The sequence below is a fragment of the Vulpes vulpes genome, chromosome 5 (genome assembly GCF_048418805.1).
Source record: "Vulpes vulpes isolate BD-2025 chromosome 5, VulVul3, whole genome shotgun sequence".
Lineage (NCBI taxonomy): Eukaryota > Metazoa > Chordata > Mammalia > Carnivora > Canidae > Vulpes > Vulpes vulpes.
Genome location: NC_132784.1, coordinates 67,112,372 through 67,132,234, shown reverse-complemented (window position 1 = coordinate 67,132,234; position 19,863 = coordinate 67,112,372). Strand labels below are relative to the sequence as shown.

The following is a 19,863-nucleotide window of genomic DNA, read 5'->3' as shown; positions in this document are numbered from 1 at the left end:
TCTGAATAAGAGAATAACCCTCAACCACTACTGCTAAGCCCTGAATGGCTCTGAAAATTGGCATGGGCTTAAGTCTTGAGGCTTCTTAGTGAATTCAACCTAAAACTACAAGGCTAATCAGCACTGATCTGCAAACCTGCTGCAGTGGTAAGGTCATTTCACTACTAACTTTGTTAGGATCATAAATTCAAACTGCTTCATACCCTTCCCATGTTGTCAGAACCTAAAATTGAAGTGAGATCTCTGTTTCCATACAAATTTGCAGTGGGTACATTTTTTTTAGCTCAAACTAGAGTTAAAAGAATTTTTCAGACCTTAATGCAAATGTAAAGGAAATTATCCTATTGCAAAATTCATACAGCTATACAAATGAGGATTTTCCTAACCATCAACTAGAAGTAATCAATCTACAATGTAATGACATGCTAAAAGACAAACACTAAGAGAAGAATCTAATAGAATTCTATAAATGCCTTCCAAGTAATGAATATACATGCTTTTAGAACTGATATCAGAATGTGGCAGTACCTATTTGTGTAAAAAGATATTTTCAAAGATGAAATATGTAAAATCTCATTATAGCAGCATTAATAGATTAGATGAACATTTACAATAGAGTTTGAGAGGGGAAGTCTGGCTATGAACACCATTTAGTTGAAATGGTATCCCCCTAGAAAAAGAATTCCATTCTTCTCATTAATAGATCTGTATTACAGAATATTGAACTCAAGTACTCTTAAATTTTAATTCCATCAATAATATCTGTGAAAATTTCCTCTCTTGTTATGTAAATACCGATACAATATTCTCCTTTTTGCCTCGTGGTCTGCAAAACCTAAAATATTTCCTATCTGGGCCTTGATAAACCCTGTCTAAAGGACCCTATATTTACAATGCTGCTCCTCTTTGGGAATCCTTCTCTACCACCTGGTACTGATTCTAGGACTCCTAGAGACTAATGGATAACTTCCTAAGAGAAGAATTCACCTGGCATCAGACAGCATATGATGAACAGAGGGAGTGAAAAAAAGAAACAGAAGGAATACAGCTAATGGTAAGGAATTGTTCTATCCATTGCCACAGCTAAGAGTCATCAGCAAAGAACAAAATAAAACAAAAACAAAATGAGAGGGAGAAAGTCCTAAAAATGTCATCCTAAGAAATGTTTCTGAAATTTTAGCCCTACCACTATACAATTAATGATACCTATTGTGTAAAAAGTACTAAAAATATCAAGTAGAAGTCAAAATTCCTTGCTTGTGGAATGCTTAAATGTACTCAAAGAAAAAAAATAACGCTAAAATAATTGACAATTTTTTTAAATAATAAATTTATTTTTTATTGGTGTTCAATTTGCCAAAATACAGAATAACACCCAGTGCTCATCCCGTCAAGTGCCCCCCTCAGTGCCCGTCACCCATTCACCCCCACCCCCCACCCTCCTCCCCTTCCACCGCCCCTAGTTTGTTTCCCAGAGTTAGGAGTCTTTATGTTCTGTCTCCCTTTCTGATATTTCCCACACATTTCTTCTCCCTTCTTTTATATTCCCTTTCACTATTATTTATATTCCCCAAATGAATGAGAACATATAATGTTTGTCCTTCTCCAATTGGCTTATTTCACTAATTGAGATATTCTAAGAGTTCACAAAGGAGTGGCCACAGAGAAATTGGAACAATACAGAAAGATTTGCCAAAAAAGTAGAAAAAGAGCTGAGCCCTAGTAAAAGGGTAATCAAATACAGAGAATAATAATAAAACCATATGATGGGGGGGGGGGGGGGTGGACAAAATGGGTGAAGGTCAAAAGGTACAGACTTCAAGTCATAGAATAAGTCATGAAATGTAATGTACAGCACTGTGACTACAGTTAATAATAACACTGAATTATGTATTTGAAAGTCACTGTGAGAGATCTTAAAAGTTCCCATTACAGAGGCATCTGGTGGCTCAGCTGGGTAAGCATCTGACTCCTGATTTTGTTTTTTGTTGTTTTACTATAAATTTTATTTATTTTTAAAATTTATTTATTTGAGAGACCATGAACATGAGCAGGGGCAAGGACAGAGGGAGGGCAAGAAAGAAAGAGAATCCCAAGCAGACCTCCCACTGAGTGTGGAGCCTGCTACTAGTGCTCAATCCCATGACCCCAAGATCACTAACAGAGCCAAAACCAAGAGTCAGATGCTGAACTGACTGAGCTACCCAAGTGCCCCTGACTCTTGATTTTGGCTCCAGTAATAATCTCAGGGTTGTGAAATCGAACCCCGTGTCTAGCTCCTCAGAGAGCATGAAGCCTGCTTAAGATTCTCTCTCTCCCCTTTTGCCCCTCCCCAACTCTTTGTCTTAAAAAAAAAAAAAAAAAAGTTCCCACTGCAAGAAAAAACTGTGTGATGATGAATGTCAACTAGACTTCCTGTGGTGATCATTTCAAAATATATACAAATATCAATTCACTATGTTGTGTGCCTAAAATTCACATATTGGGCAGCCTGGGTGGCTCAGCGGTTTAGTGCCGCCTTCAGCCCACGGCATGATCCTGGAGACCCGGGATCGAGTCACACATTGGGCTCCCTGCATGGAGCCTGCTTCTCCCTCTGCCTGTGTCTCTGCCTCTCTCTCTCTCTCTCTCTCTCTGTGTGTGTCTCTCATGAATAAATAAATAAAATATTTAAAAAAATAAAATAAAATACAGTAAAATTCACATGTTGTATGTCAATTATATCTCAATTTTTTACAGTTGTATGGTATTATTGAAACAGCTTTAAAAATCATTCCTTGATAGTGTCACAATACCCACAATGAAAAGTGGGTAACTATTACAATTTACAAACAGTCAACAGTCCCATAAACAGAAAAAAGAGGTACAACCTGTAAAATAACCAGCTGAATTCAAGATGGAGGTCTTTGGGGGCCCTGAAATTTGTGCCCCCTCTTCCTGTTACTCCCAGCTCTGAACCAGCTAATCAAAAGGCAAAATAACAGCTCATGTGCATCATAAACCACTTTCTTTATTATAATCAGTGGGCCTACATGGTCAGACCACAGTTGTAAGCACATGGTCCCGACTTTCTCAAATCTGAACCCTCACCTTGGGATGAATTTTTCCACACAGTCAGGCAGGTGGGAAATGGAAGTGGCTTTACCCACAGGGTTAGAATGTAACCCAGGGCAGAGAAAGAGAAGAAACAGCTGGACACCCCTACCTCCCAAAAAAAGGTGCCTTACCAGACAAGGCACCAAGAGGTGAATGAATACTTAAAGGAGAATTCTCCCCATCAGGATTTTTACAGAGAAAAAGCTGGACAAGTCAGAAGATTTATGTAAGAATCCTGAATATCAGGAGGCCCAAGAGGTGGTGCTTCACTGTGTAAGCACGGAGGGAGGCCAGAAGGGGGAGGAGAGTCATTTATGAGGGGCTGAAGGAAAAACTGCCTTAGGATGAAAAGCAGAGACCTGCTATAGCACCATAACTAGACTATCTCCTGAGATAATGAAGCTTGAACTGTAGATAATTAAGTGGTTTATGCCCACCTTTTCTTCAAGATACAGTGGAGCAAATGAAAATGGATTAAAAATGTGTCACATCCTCCAAAGACCCTACTGGACCACTTTCTGAGGTGCCAACTATCAAATACGCAAAATCAACCTCCGATGTTTAAGAAAAAGTGTCAGTAAAGAGTTCTAAAATGATAGCAATTAGGACTTGAAAGGAGTCAGATGGCTAGCTAAAAGCCAGAGAGAGTGGCCTTTGGCTGGTGTAAAACAAAACAACCCAAGCTCAATCTCTCTTGTGCCAGCACACACATACTTCCAGGTGACCTAGAAGCAGCCGCTGAGTCTGAAGAACCAGTCATTCTCTGTGTGCTCCTTCAGCTTGCTAGGCCTGGCTTATCCTTGGGACCCAGATCAACTCCCCTAGGAAATGAGGAAACCCACACATCATGTGTGCTGTAGATTCCAAAACTTGCAAGAGCAAACTACAGAGGCTGCTATTTAACTTGCTAAAAATACCACACCGCCACAGAACCATACTGTACCTGGTCTGGCCCTGGTCGACCTAGACTCCAGGGTCTCACAAAAGAACACTGCCTTCCTTGATGAACTCATGGAAGGAAACTCCTGATAATCTCAATGGTCTTACCTTTCAACCAAGTTTAAAAATTAAAAGAAATGTTTTCTTCTCTGTGGCTCCTTGCCCATTACAGGTTATGCTGGTAACAGTTGTCTTCCAATTCACTGCATTAGCAGATTAGCCAGAGGTAAAGTGGGATGTAGAAGCAAAACAGAAGCTCTCCTGTAAAGAAAAAAGAGCATATTTTTACAGCATGTTCTGTTTTGGTCTGGTGACATCTGACATTAAAGATACTGGTTGAAGGTCCTGATTCACAGAATCTCAGAAGATCAAACAGTTCTAGTTAACTGAAATTTTTTCTATGTGAAAATAGGGGGAGGGGGTAGCCTGGGTGGCTCAGTGATTTAGCGCCGCCTTCGGCCCGGGGTGTGATCCTGGAGACCCGGGATCAAGTCCCATATCGGGCTCCCTGCATGAAGCCTGCTTCTCCCTCTGCCACAGACACACTCTGCCTCTCTCTCTCTCTCTGGTCTCTCATAAATAAATAAATAAAATCTTAAAAAAAAAAAAAAAAAAAGGAGAGGAGGAAAGGCACTATCATCCCTCTGCCTCAGTTTTTACCCTACACTAAACAATAACCCAGAAACACAGACACCATAATAGCACTATCAGTAAGAACATATATATATTCTTATCTTTATGTTATGAAACATCAATGATATTCTTACCCAACACAGGGTTGACTGATGGCACCATATTTTAAAATACTAAATCAAATTTTAAAAGTAGCCGCCAAGTAGCCCCATGTTAATACCTTTAAACACCATAACTTTCACCAGGAAATGAAACCAGAATATTGAGGTCACTCAAGTACTAGCTATAGCCAAACTGTGTCTCTAATGTCAATTAATCAAACACTACACATGAAAGGACTATAAACCATTTTCCAAGGCACTTTATGGATAACACTGCAGAAAAAGATTCAAATTATGGACAATATGCTAATTAGAAATCCTGTAAGAAAACAGTCTACAAGGCATCTCAAAACATAATGCTGTTCATTGGATATGTTTCTTCCATAAAACTCACTACACTCAAGCCAATGTTTTCCATCAAATAAGATAACAGAAACAATGCTGACTTCTTATTAAAACAGTAACTTGAGGGGCACCTGGGTGGCTTAGTGGTTGAGCATCTGCCTTTGACTCAGGGTTCTGGGATTGAGTCCCACATCAGGCTCCCCACCTGCTTCTCCCTCTGCCTATCTCTCTGTGACTCTCATGAATAAATAAATAAAATCTTTAATAATAAAAAAAGAAACAATAAACTGAATCAACCAAAACAGTAACAAACCCAGCTTAAGAAATTATTTAATTCTAAACATAAAACATTTTACCAGTCAAATGCTTTCTAAACAAAAGCTTTAAAAAATTAATCAACTAAATTTCTGCTTTAAATTGTAAGACATCAAGTGCCATCATGTGCTACTACAGTCCTCAGACATAACAAGGCTAACATGTTATTATAAAAAGTACATCACTAAATGTTGCAGGTAATTCTAGCCCCATCCCAACCTTCTGTGTGCCCAGGGTTCCAGGTCCTTTTAAGAATCCGATGAATTTACATGCATCACAAAATGTACACTTACGCACGCACACACACAATTTAGCATTTAAATGAGTGGTTGTAGGACCCTCAAAGAAGATCTGCAGTTGTTTCTTCCAGGAGCGAAGATCACTCACTACCCCCCACCGGTAGGTAGATCACAGGCTCCCAGCAGAGTTGGACAACCTGCCTGCCTGCCTCACCACGCTGCACACTCCATATTCAGGGAAGCCAAAAGAAAAAAAACAGTTATCAAATGTGCTCATGGCATTATGAACCTGAGTGCTTATTAAATAGTAACAAGTGTGCTGAAGACTTAATCCATTTTTCTGGAATAAGGTGTTTGTATAATTGCTCATACTCTTTTCACTTGGGCTAATGAGGGAAAAGAGTGGGTCTATAATACTGATGGTAAGAAATATAGTCATTCTAAAGTGTGAGAACATGAGAAACAAGACCAAACCACGGCAAATAGAATGGAATAGTGTAGCCATGGGCCTCTTGAGTAAAGAGTGTATGTCAAATACACATTGAAATGCCTCTATGTCTACAGTAAAAAGACTATTTTGGTTGTTTTGCCTTAAAGACACAATCCACAAGGACCAGGAGAAGGCAACCAAATTAGGTGTTGAAAGGGAGCAAACGGAGTACTGGCTGAGAAAGTTATTCACTGAACATTTAGATCCCTAAATATCTTCACCCTCTCCCATCCCTGCCAGCTCGGCGTATGACAGGATGATGAGCCATGAAAGCAGGACTCTGTACTGGGAGAGCCCGGCCAGCACAGCTTGTTATAGTTTGCCACCCTGATAACAGAGGTACTGCGGGAACTACAGAATAAATGCTGAGACACAGGCATACCCCACGGCCCACCCCAACTCCAGCCATGTTTTCCTACTGGGTTCTTCAGATTCCCAGCTAGGCTGAAGACAGGAATGTCTTCAGAGTGAACTAACTGACCTTGAGAAAAAAGAACTTGAAAATACTGACACTGGGAATTTCCCAACCAAAGAAGCACTACTGGTCACTGTTGGAAAGTTCATAGCCAATGATGGGAGCCTCCAATCTACCATTCTTAAAAACTAGTATTTTTTTTAAAAAGCTTTTCATTGCAAATTTGCAGAACAGTTACAAGAATAGTAGAGGAATGGGCAGCTTAGCAGTTTAGCGCCACCTGCAGCCTGGGGTGTGATCCTGGAGACCTGGGATCGAATCCCACATCCGGCTCCCTGCATGGAGCCTGCTTCTCCCTCTGCCTGTCTCTGCCTCTTTCTCTGTCTCTAATAAATAAATAAAATCTTAAAAAAAAATAGTAGAGGAAACTCCCACTAAGCCTTCCCCTGGACTCACAACTAATCATTGTGTCACTTTTGCTTGAGCACCTCCTCTCCACGAACATCCCAACCCCTTGATAGTTAACTGCAGATCACTGACCTTTCCACCAAACAGTTCACTGCGTATTTCCTAAGAACAAGGACACTAATTCACACAACCACAGTACGTATGTCAAAGTCAGGAATTTAACATAGTACTTACTATGGATTAAATAGTTCATATTCCAATTTTCCCAAACGTTTTACAATGGCCTTTGTGGTAATCCTCCATCACCTCCATCCAGGATCCTATGTCCTAACTCCTTCATTTCCTTCTGTCTAAAACAGTCCTGCATTATTTCTTTGTCTTTCATTTCACTGACATTTTTGAGGAATACAGGGTATGCATTTCTGGCATGAATAAATGAAGTTTTGTTGTTCCTGAAGTATCACATAAAGAGGGTGTCAATTTGTCCCACTATTGGCGAGCATTTAGATCACCTGGTTAAGATGATATGTGCCATACTTCTCCACTGTAAAATAACCATTTTTCTGTGAGTAATAAATAAGTAATCTGTGGAAAGATTTTTTTTTTTTTTAGATTTTATTTATTTATTCATGAGAGACACTGAAAGAGAGGCAGAGACACAGGCAGAGGGAGGAGAAGCAGGCTCCATGCAAGGAGCCTGATGTGGGACTCGATCCTGAGAATCCAGGATCACACCCTGAGCCAAAGGCAGACGCTCAACCGCTGAGCCACCCAGGTGTCCCTGTGGAAAGATATTTTGAGCTTATGTTCTTAAAACATTCACTCAGTAGTTTTACTACCTATTGGCAATTTTTGTCTAATCAACTGTTCTCTGATGGCTAAAAAGTGATTTTTTTTTTTGTAAATCTACTGTTCTTCCATCAGATGATATTTTAACTTTAGTAAGGTATGCCCCCCTCTTCTCACTCATCCTCTAACTCCTTAACAATATGGACTCACAGATTATTTTATTTATTAATGCCATCATCCACTCTGATGCTGAAATTGTCCCACATTCGGCCAGTTAAGAGTCCTGATTCAAGCAGACTCCTGTGTGCTTTTCACACTCTTTGAGCACTTCCTTAGTTCCTGGCATAACAACATGACATGTTCCAGATTCATCTTGAACATTCTTTGCCCCAACTCTGAAATCATTCATTTCTCCAGGAAGCCCTGGTTCTTTTAGTGGAGAATGTAACATAAAAATGAAGATCTGAGGGCAGCCCCGGTGGCGCAGCAGTTTAGCGCTGCCTGCAGCCCAGGGCGTGATCCTGGAGACCCTGGATCGAGTCCCACCCTCAGGCTCTCTGCATGGAGCCTGCTTCCCCCTCTGCCTGTGTCTCTGCCTCTCTCTCTCTCTATGAATAAATAAATAAAATCTTAAAAAAAAAATGAAGATCTGAGAGGTAAAGATGTTCACAGATAGGAAAGCTGGGAAAGAGCAATTTCATATAATTCAACTCTCTGTGCTGTGTATCCTTGACTTTTAGATATGAAGGAAAACGAAGATTATCATGGATCTCAGGAAAGCCACTATCATGAAAAGTCAAGGGCAAAACAGAAAAATACAAGCTGGAGGAAAAATAAAAAACAAAGAGAATATATAAAATAATAATTGATGTCCTCAGAAAGATAATACATCCATAAACAAAAGAATACTATTTAAAAGGGCACACAGAACAAATAACAAATACAGAAGGAAAATGATTTCCAACCATCAATCAAGACTACACAGAAAGAAACACAAAGTCAAAAGATTTACCTCCCACACAAGTTATTCAGAGAAGACACTGAGGAGAGAGATTATGCTCCACTAACACAGAGGGAGAGCTCTGAAGACAGCAAAGAACACGGGAACAAGAGAGGAAAAATCCCCGGGATCCCAGAAGACAACTGGGCTCCCAGCAGGGAAGGCTAGCAAGGCAGCCTGGAGCTGGGGAAGAGTTCTTCCAAAAGTGAAAGCTGATGGAATACCTGAGCATGGAACTGACAAAAAGTCTGAGGCTAAAATAGTGACTGATTTTTTTTTTTTTAAAGTGATGGGGCATCTGGCTGGCTTAGTCACTGAAGCACACGCCTCAATCTCAGGGTCAGAGTTCAAGCCCCACACTGGGTGTAGAGATTACTCAAAACAAACAAACAAAAGTTTTGTGAAAAGTGATACACTTTCAAGGAAAACCAAAAGTTGTTCAGGAAAAGTATTCGTAATTCACTACGTAACATATAAATAGCACACAGGGTCATAATGATAAAACTAAATATTGATTTAACCACAATTGCAATAGAATTATTTTGGAAGGATGGGGAAGATAGAATGTGGGAGGTGAGAAGAGAGAGCTAATCCTTACCTTCTGTATCTTTTCATAACAGGAAATCAACGGATATGCTTGAAACTAAAAATAATTCAGCGTACAATCATGCAAGTATGAAGTTTTCAAATATGCTCTTCAGACACAGGAGGTAAATATATAATATGTATATATATACACACACATTTTTTTTTAATTGGCTAAAGGTGTTCAGGACAACTGCGTGGCTCAGTTGGTTGAGCTTCTGCCTTTGGCTTGGGTCATGATCTTAGGGTCCTGGGATGGAGCCATTAGGCTCTCTGCTCAGAGAGGAGTCTGCTTCTCCCCGCCCCCCCCCCCCCCCATTAGTGCCTGCTCAAGCGCTCTCACGTGGGCGCTCACAGTCCCTCTCAAAAGAATAGAAAAAAATCTTAAAAAAAAAAAAAAGTTCAAAAAATTACAGTGGCCTTCAGGAAAAGCAAAAAGAGGGTGGGGAGGCTAAGGAAGGCCGTTAATCTCATCCAACCTCCTAGAACTAGCTCACTTTTACCTGTGGATGTGTAATGCTTTGACCAAAAAAAAAAAAAAAAGAAAAAAGAAAAAAGTCCTTAATAAATTTTTAAGAAGAATGCTAAACTGGAAAAAGGTATTCAATGTTGAGACTAGACAGCTATAACATGAGCAACTCCCTAGCTCTAGACATGAGCCTTCTATCCATCCTGACTATCCATCCATTCCTCCATCTATGAAATAAAGAGCTGGACTACTTAACTCTAAACATTGTTCTTCCTGCTTCAATAACTTATGAATCTAATATAAAAATGAAGTAATCTAGGCTTTAAATATGGTGCCAGTGGCTACAGACATTAGTCAATTAAATTATAAAAAGACCTAAGCAGGATCAGTGAAAGAATAAATGGAGAGAGAAGTAAAATGGGGGAAAAACTTTTCTTAAAGCCCCTGGGAACCGACAGGCTGCTGGTGGTGAGGGAGAAGTTAGACACGCACAGTTTAGGGCCTGAAGACAAAGAGTTCCTGATCCCAGCCTGGAAGAATTTAACTGACAGTATACAGACAAATTAGGACACAAGACCACTGGAAAAAAAGCTACGTAAGCCAAAGAGAGAGGTTTGCTTTGAAAGTTAAAATATACAGATGATGGTGGAATCCATGAAGATGATGAAAGCTGCTTCCCTCTCAAAAGGGGGGAACTCTCCCCAGGTATTTAACTTGTAGGAAACCCGAGTTTTACATAATAAGAAAAGGGCCTTGGCCAGAGAGCAGAGTACTGAAGGATTGGGAGCAACAGTACAATGTGTGGAGCTAAAGGAGGAAAAGTAGGGCTTTGCTAGTAAACAATATAATGTGAGCTGTAATAGTGGATGTCCTAGTCTATTTAGGACACTGTAACAGAATACCATACTGGGTGGCTTATAAACAAGAGAAATTTATTTCCCACAGTTCTAGAGACTGGAAAAGTCCAAGATCACACCATGTGCAGATTCAGTATCTAGTGAGGGCTTGCTTCCTGGTTCATAGACAGCTGTCTTTTTGCTGTGTACTCCCATGTCAGGAAGGGCCAGCAAATCTCTAGGGTCTCTTTTAGATCTCATTCACAAAGGCTCCACCTTCATGGTCTAATCACCTACCAAAGGTCCCCCGTCCCAATACCATCACACTGATGAAGTGTGAAGATTAGGTTTCAACATATGGATCTGGGGGGGGGGGGGTCACAAACATTCAGTCTATAGCAGTTGGTATCATTAGATTATTCTCTCAGAGGAAATGGATCTGGAGGGGCCCCTTCAGAAAAGGAAATCAAGATTTAAAAAAGAGATAATACACTTTTTTTTTTTTGAGATAATACACTTTTATATTTATTTTTGCCAACCATTCCTTAAAGGAGCCACATTTTCTTCAACAGCCATACAACCCAATCCTATCACAAAGCATCTCAATTTTTAAATACTCTGACCAAGGCCAATAAGGAGAATGCAAGAACAATATAACTATAAAAATAACCAGTCAGAAATGAGGACTGGTTTAGCCTGAAATGGTGAAAAAACAGATTCTCAACTCAAGAGTATCTAAATATGTACTTGCTTAGTCACAGAATTTGAGAATAGCAAGAATGAACATCTACCCTTACAAATCCTTTGTGCCAGCATTATACAAGAGCTTTCAATCCTCTTAGGTATTAATTCCTATTTTATAGCTGAGGATAATAAGAAAGGACTTACTCCATATAAACCTTATGGGAACTAGGTTATTTCTTTAATATATCTTAGGAAAAAAGGCAATGAAAATCTCTCCGTGCTATCATGTAAATTCCAAGATATTTCTCACTGATGCAAATTCACACAAGGAAGCCATAGCTATTACAGAACATGCAAGAAAGTAATTTCTCCTTGTATCATACATCAAGCACAAACAATAAACACCTTCTCAATTACAGACAAGTGATACAGCCCAAAGCCTGAACACATAAAAGCAAGTAACTCTACTTTTACTAACACCAGGCAGCCCTCAGGTAGGCCAGCTCAATCAGAGTAGCATTTTAACATGGATATTGATCCCATTTCTGCAAGTGTTCTCACACATGCTCTCCAAACTGCCCAAGTCCTAAGAGATAGAATATAATGAGATGGGAAAATAATCCATCTCTTTGAGGTCTCGTTCACCATTTTAGCCTCAATGCCCAGACTATGAGTAAAAAATTTTAAAAGTCTACAAAAATTTGAATACAAAAGTCAAAAAAATGGGATCCCTGGGTGGCGCAGCGGTTTGGCGCCTGCCTTTGGCCCAGGGCGTGATCCTGGAGACCCAGGATCGAATCCCACGTCGGGCTCCCGGTGCATGGAGCCTGCTTCTCCCTCTGCCTGTGTCTCTGCCTCTCTATCTCTCTGTGACTATCATAAATAAATAAAAATTAAAAAAAAAAAATTAAAAAAGTAAAAAAAAAAAAGAATACAAAAGTCATCAAAAATGAGCATATAAACAATTCATAATTGTAAGAAAAAACCTAAATAAATAATTCAGATGGCTTCAGAGGCATCTTTCAACAAAAATTTAAACACATATTTGCATGTAAATATTTAAGTCTATTTATATATCGATATATATCCACACATATAACTCAGCTAATTTTAGAAACACCAATCATTTTAATACAAGCCATGGCAAGAACACCAAGATTTGTAAATCAGTAATCAAAAATCACCATACCAAGAATGCAAAAAGAAAAAAAAAGACTTTATTAAAGTATAAAGCATCCAAGGTAAAAATCCATACTACCACCTTTTAAAAGCAAAATCATATGCGTAAAGTACTTTAGGTAAAAACTTTGGCACCTGATTGGATTACATCATCGTCTGGCTATGCGCCCTAATGGACAACCAAATCACTGCAGTCATGCATGAAGCCAACCCAATCTAAGTTGCTATTAAAACGAAGCCAAGTCATAAATCAGTAAATTAGCATACAAAGTAAAGCCCAGAGAACCAACTCTGCCTATTACAACAACAGTGTGCAGAAACGTACAGCAATGGTACAGAAGAGTACATAATCCCAACTGCCAGCTATACTTAACTGGCTCAGCCATGACAATCAAGTTTAATTTGATATAAAAGCTGAAATTTCCATAATCCAGAGTACAACTGCAAGAAAGGCATCAAAACTTTTTGTAGGGTATCTTAGTAACCAAGTGATTAATAAGTAAAAGTACAGAGACTAAAAAATGTGCTAAGCACCATGAAAGTGAAAGAATTTGTCCACTGAAAACTCAACCCAAGAATGAGATTTTCACTGGCAAAACAGGGTAAAAGACACACACACACAAAAATAATAAAAAGATCTTTATAAAGGTTCTTGATTACTCTCCTAAAGAATGGACTTAATATGAACCAAGAAAAGGCCCATGCCACAACCAGTTGTAGCTCTGTCAAAAGCTCCAAGAGCACATTTCTCCTCCTAGCTTTGAACAAAAGCCTAATTTCTAGTTGGCAATTCTAATCTTATTCATAAGCCTTGGTTTCTTCCACTAATACTTAAGCAGCCCTCAAAATAATTGTTTTAAAAAAGGTTAAGTGCTGGGTGCCGAGGTGGCTCAGTCAGTTAAGCATCTGACTCTTGATCTCAGCTCAGTTCTTGATCTCACCAGGCTTGTGAGTTCAAGCCCTGTATTGGGCTGCAAGCTTGGTGTGGAGAAGGACTGACAAGAGGAAGGGAGGAAGGGAGGAAGGGAGGAAGGAAGGAAGGGTCCCAGACTGTGCTGTCCAATACAATAGCTACCAGCCACACATCACTATTAAGTACCTGGAATGTGGCTGGTAAGACTAAGAAACTAAATTTTCAATTTTAATTTAAATAGCCACACTGAGGACAGATAAAGAATATCATTATACAAAGTTCTGCCGGACATCACTGCTCTAATTCTGACTCACCTTAAAAACTAAGCACAAAATAAATGGTCTACAATCTTGGATGAGTAAATTCACATGTCTAGGCAACTTTCTCAACAAAAAAAAAAATGTAAAAAAAGGTTCAGCTAGATTGTCTCTGTGATTGTAAATAATTTAGTGCAGCATATAAATTATCTTCATTAGAACTGCAGCAATGTAATTAAAATGACACCTCTCTCAAAATGACGGCAGGTTACTTCTACAGATGATGCAAGGTACCATAGTGTCCTGCACATCACCAAACCTCATGGGGAAGACTTAAAAAGAACACAAGAGAACAAAGTCAACCTCTGGGCAAGTAATTCATTCTCTTTATTCTCTTATCTGTAAAAATGAAAAGATTAGACTAAATTATCACTTAACATGCTTCAAATCCTAAACTTCTGAAATATAAAATGAAATATAAAATAAAAGTGAAACCAGGATATTCAAAGAAATGAAGAAAAAGGAATCAATAACTACAGTCTCAAACTCTTAAGAAATTAAGTAAATTTAAACAAGATCTTAAAGTATAGAGTCCTGGTACAATATCAATGTATTCTGCTAGGAAACTGATTTGGTCTGTTCGGGTGTGCCTGATTTTTCACTTTGCTGTTAAGTCCACATGTGAACACATTATCTCCAAAGAAAGCCAAACGGCAGAAAAGTCAGAACACAGAGCTCAGAAAGGTTTGTACTGTCCTCTTCCCCCATAAAAGTTGACCAAGAAAGTCTTCCCCCTACACCAGACTAGTATAATCCCCATTGCTACATTTAGGGTTCTCAAACATTATCATATGCTTGCTTTGTCAATGACCCACACCAAGTACAATTTGATGCCCTTTTGATAGGAGCTGTGGTTATTTTCAGGTGCTGTAAGATAAACTGGAGTGTGAATTCATCCGTGAAGCTTTTAAGATACACCGCACTCACCTCTCCTCTAGGCACATATATATATGAAACAGGACAGGGTCCTTGGAAAAGAATCCCAACAGGTATCCAGACAACAAAATTTAGATCAATAAGTTATGTGAAATGTGTTAAACAGGCAGAAGATCATGGCAGAATGAAAAACTTAACATAGCTCTTCAAAGGCACATTTACAAATATCTTCTATAACCCATACCAGACATAACATTTTTCTCAATCTTTAAAAAGGGGAAATAATCACTTTCAAATGGTTTGATTTACAGCATGGTAGGAAAAAACAAAAACAAATTCTACTTTCCTACAGAATAAATGTTTTACCTGATATAGACTTTTCCTTGCATTACAGCTGATTTCACTAGGTCACCACTGATGATCAGTTTTCAATTTTTACTATTACAAACAAATGCCAGAGTTCCCAGGAGTGGAACTGCCAGATCAAGTGTGCATTTCTAATGAGAACATTTTGGTAAATGGCTCTCCATGGAGGTCTATCTAGACTTCCCCCCAGCAACACAGGACTGTCGTTCCCCAACACCCTTGTCTTTGGTGGTTTTCTCTTTTGAGCACTGTTTATATGTTTGAGAGCCATTTACACTTCACTTTTTTGCCAACTGTCTGTTTATATCCTTTGTCCATTTTTCTATTGGGCTGGTCGTCTCAATGATTTGTAGTGGTTATTTCAAAGTAAGAAAATGAGCCCTTTGTCTAATATTATTCCCTCTTCAACTCATTCCAATCTGGTGTCTATCTGTACCACTCAACTGAAACTGCTCTTTCAAGTCACCAGTGACCTCCAGATAGGGCCAAATCCAAATGAAACTCTTTCTGTCCTCATCTTACCCTCAACATTCAGAAGCTTTCAACACAGCTGACCAATAGACCCTCCTTACTAAACATTCTCCTTACTTGGCTTCTTTAGACTCCTATGTTGGAGGTTCCCTCTTCTCCTTTCTTCCCCTACTACACCCCTACTAAGGTAGAAGCTGATGCAGGGTTCAGACTGTGGACATCACCTATTATACTCTCCAGACCAGTGACCACACTGGTTGGGATGTCAATTCACACTTGTTCCATTCATGCTGTTGCCCCAGCAACTAAAACAAAACCCAGGAGACTTAAAAAAAACAAAAAACAAAAACAAAAAACCACTTCTGTTGAATAAATGGTAGGTTTTAAAAATACCTCTATAAACACAGTTAAGACGCAAATTTATAAAACCAAATACCCATCTTTGCACTTCGTACACAGGTACCCAACTGCTAGCAGACATTTCCCCTTGGATGTGTCACAACCACATTAAATTGAGTATCTTCAAAACAAAGCCTTTTTTCGTCTATCATACACCAACACTGACCCCCTAATCAAATCTTTTTCCTCTTCAAGTCTTCCCTGTCTCAGAAAAGGCACATCCGGGACGCCTGGGTGGCTCAGCGATTGAGCGTCTGCCTTTGGATCAGGGTCTGATTCCAGATTCCTGGGATCAGGTCCCGCATCGGGCTCCTTGCGTGGAGTTTGCTTTTTGCTTCTACTGTGTCTGCCTGTGTCTCTGCCTCTCTATCTGTGTCTCTCGTGAGTAAATAAAATCTTTAAAAAAAAAAAAAAAAAAAAAAAAAAAGGCACATCCCAGTTGTGAAAAACAGCCTAGAAACTGCCCTAGCTCTTCTTTTCCCTCCCAATCCAATTCCATCTTCTGAGTGTCTCCCCTCCTCCATTTTCTGCCACCACCTAGAAAGCAGAAACAGCTTCCTACATGATTTCCCTATGTTTTCTCTGGCCCCTCTAAGCCACTGTTTATTTGGGTTCCTAGTCAGTTTCCTCTTCTACTCCATGTGAGCCATGGTAATAATAATTCTGATCTATGTGGTCCACTATAGTAACCACACAAGGCTTCTGAGTACTTGAAATATAAGACAATTTGAACTGAGATGTGCTGTAATCACAAAATACTCACTTGATTTCAAAGGCTTAGTACATGGGCAGCCACCGTGGCGCAGTGGTTTAGCGCCGCCTGCTGCCTGGGGTGTGATCCTGGAGACCCAGGATCAAGTCCCATGTCAGGCTCCCTGTGTGGTGCCTGCTTCTCCCTTTGCCTGTGTCTCTGCCTCTCTCTCTCTCTCTCTCTCTCTCTTTCTCTCTCTCTGTGTCTCTATGAATAAATAAAATCTAAAAAAAAAAACAAAACAAAACAAAAACAAAGGCTTAGTACAAAAATAGAAGTGAAAATATCTCATTAGTATTTTTTTTAAATCGTTTTTTTAAAAATTTTATTTATTTATGATAGTCACAGAGAGATTGAGAGAGAGAGAGGCAGAGACACAGGCAGAGGGAGAAGCAGGCTCCATGCACCGGAAGCCCGACGTGGGATTCGATCCCGGGTCTCCAGGATCGCGCCCCGGGCCAAAGGCAGGCGCCAAACCGCTACGCCACCCAGGGATCCCTCATTAGTATTTTTTATGGGGGGCCTGGGTGGCTCAGTCAGTTGAGCATCTGACTCTTGATTTCAGGTCAGGTCATGATCTCAGAGTAGAGGAAAGGAGTCTGGCATCAGGCTCTGCACTCAGCAGGAGTCTGCTTAAGGATTCTCCCCCTCTGCCTCTTTGATCCCACACCCACCCCACTCACACTCGACCTAATAAATAAATATTTTTTAAATATAATTTTATATTGACTACATGTTGAAAAAAAATTAAGATTATATATGTAGCCTAATTATATCCCTTATTGAGACACTGTCCTGAGCATTTCACTGAAAGCACCAGCACCAAAGCCATCTTTTTTAAGTAGGCTCCACCCCCAGTGTGGAACCCAACGTGGGATTTGAGAGCTCATGATGCTGAGATCAAGAACTGAGCTAAGATCAAGAGTCAGGCGCTTGACTGAGCCACCCAGGTGCCCCTTTAGCCATCTTTTTAACCACGTATGACTAAAGGCTGGAAGTGCCAGGTCTGGCATGGGGCAGGCACCAGGAGATATTTGGTGAATGAATTATGGCCAAAAATCAGTATCATTAATGTGCACTCACTTAAAAACAAAACACTAAAAATATAACTCTTACTTGAAGCTGGATGACATTTTTACAATACATCTGGTATTAAGAAAATTTTCTATGTTTAAACTTTAAACATACATGCATCTTAAAAATTAATCTATTTCTTTAATGTTCATTCTAATGTTGTCATTAATTTTTCTAATTTCTCATGGCCAAGATATGTGTTAAGAGACCAAGCCTGGGGAAGACTGGAAATTCAAACTCACCTAAAAATAAGATTCTGACTCATCAATTCTTTTTTTTTTTTTTAAGTTTTTTGTTTGTTTTTTTTTAATTAATTAATTAATTTATTTATGATAGTCACACAGAGAGAGAACGAGAGAGAGGCAGAGACACAGGCAGAGGGAGGCAGGCTCCATGCAGCGGGAGCCCGACGTGGGAGTCGATCCTGGGTCTCCAGGATCGCGCCCTGGGCCAAAGGCAGGCATCAAACCGCTGCCCAAACCCCTGGGTCAGGGACCCAGGGATCCCTGACTCATCAATTCTTAAAACATTGGTCATTACAACTCAAAAAATCAGCCAGAAGAGAAGGAAAGTGAGTGGACAGTACAAAGAGAAAAAACCAAGTAGTGAATAAACACGGAAAGTCTAAGATATGAGAGCTGGACCTCATTTTGTAATGCCCTGAAACATTATTAAACCACCAGAGGGCATGGTATATGCTCAAGATGACAAGGCGTACAGCCATTATGTTGTCATTCTACAAAAAGACGCTGAAAAAGCACTCTCAGATGGCCTCACAAACACAGAAAGTGATGGAGTAGAACACATTCCGAAACGATCATTACATTTTAAGTACAGAACAACTATGACCTGAGTGAATTTCTATGTAATTTAGGTTGAAAGCCCTTTAGAAATTTCAATTTGGGTCCTCATTCAACCTTCAGAGACAGATCACAACCAAAGAAGCAACACTAGTGAGAGGACAACAAAGTTTACCCCTCAGGCAAAGAAACTTACAGCTACCTGCTAACAGGACATAGAACACTGTGGGGACACCAAAAAACAATCTAGGTCTTCCAAAAATAGAGGACAAGAGGGGAAAAGAGTGATGAATGAGGAATTTTTTTTTTTTTTTAAACTGGTAGACCTTATTTGGATCCTGATTTGCCAAAATTAGAAAACTGTATCAAAAAAATTATAATATTTGACACAATGGAAATTTCACTCTGATTGGGTATTGGATGGGGTTTTGTTCTGTTTTTAGAAATGAGAGCTTTGTGGTTATATCTAAACAAAAATATCTTTGAAAGGCAACACACACATACATATACACTCTGACATATTTACAGAAGAAACAAAATAATTATTTTGGGATTTCCTTCAAAGTAATATGGAAAGAACTAACCATAAAAGGAAAAGTAATAAACTAAATTGCATTCATAATGACTTCTCTTCCTCAAGTGACACAATGGAAACCCACAGAGCAGATGGAGAGAGACATTCACCACACTTCGATCTGAAAAACTCATATCCAAAATAAAAGAAATCCTACCAAGTGTCACGTTTGAAAACATGTCCTAAGGACAGGACACGGAGGATCTCCAACAAAGGCCCACATGAAAAGGAACTGTGGCCAGCCACCAACAGCCAGGACTAACCTGCCATGTGTGTGAATGAGCCACGTTGGGAAGGATCCTCCAACTGCAGTCAAGCCTTCAGGGGGTAGACACAAGTTCCTATCCCACAGAAGCAGAGACGGAAAAGGGTTTTTGTTGTTATGAGCTACTAAAAGTTTAAGGATAATTTGTTATGCAACAAAAGACAATCAGCAGGATAGGAAAAACAACGCGGTAAAAAAAGACTTTAAAATATACTCTTCATAAAAAGGGGTATCCAAATGACCAATAAAAAAAACATGAAAAGGTGCTTGACTTCACTACTGCAAATTAAAACTATCTTAAGTTGTCACTACACAGCTAGAAGTGTGGCTACAATGAAAATGATGGAAAATATGAGCTGCAGGAGAGGATATGGAGTAAGTGAAAATCTGACACACTGCTGATGGAAGTGTAATTTCATTCAGTACAACCACTTCAGGAGCTGCAGCCACAGTTTTCCAAAAAAATGTACATATACCTTAAGGACCTAGCAGTTTTACTCCTAGATACATTCGCAACAGAAATACATATGTATA

At 39.5% G+C, this 19,863-nt stretch overlaps 1 protein-coding gene across 50 annotated transcripts in view; it reads right to left on the bottom strand.

Annotated features, from left to right (window-relative positions):
• The window catches only part of PPP6R3 (protein phosphatase 6 regulatory subunit 3), a 144,931-nt gene that overhangs the window by 93,468 nt on the left and 31,600 nt on the right, over positions 1-19,863 (bottom strand). For all 50 annotated transcript variants that reach the window (XR_003235835.2, XR_012001647.1, XR_012001649.1 and 47 more), the window contains exon 2: positions 4,144-4,296. The gene's annotated coding sequence lies outside the window, so the exon portion shown is untranslated. The remainder of the gene's footprint in view (positions 1-4,143; positions 4,297-19,863) is intronic.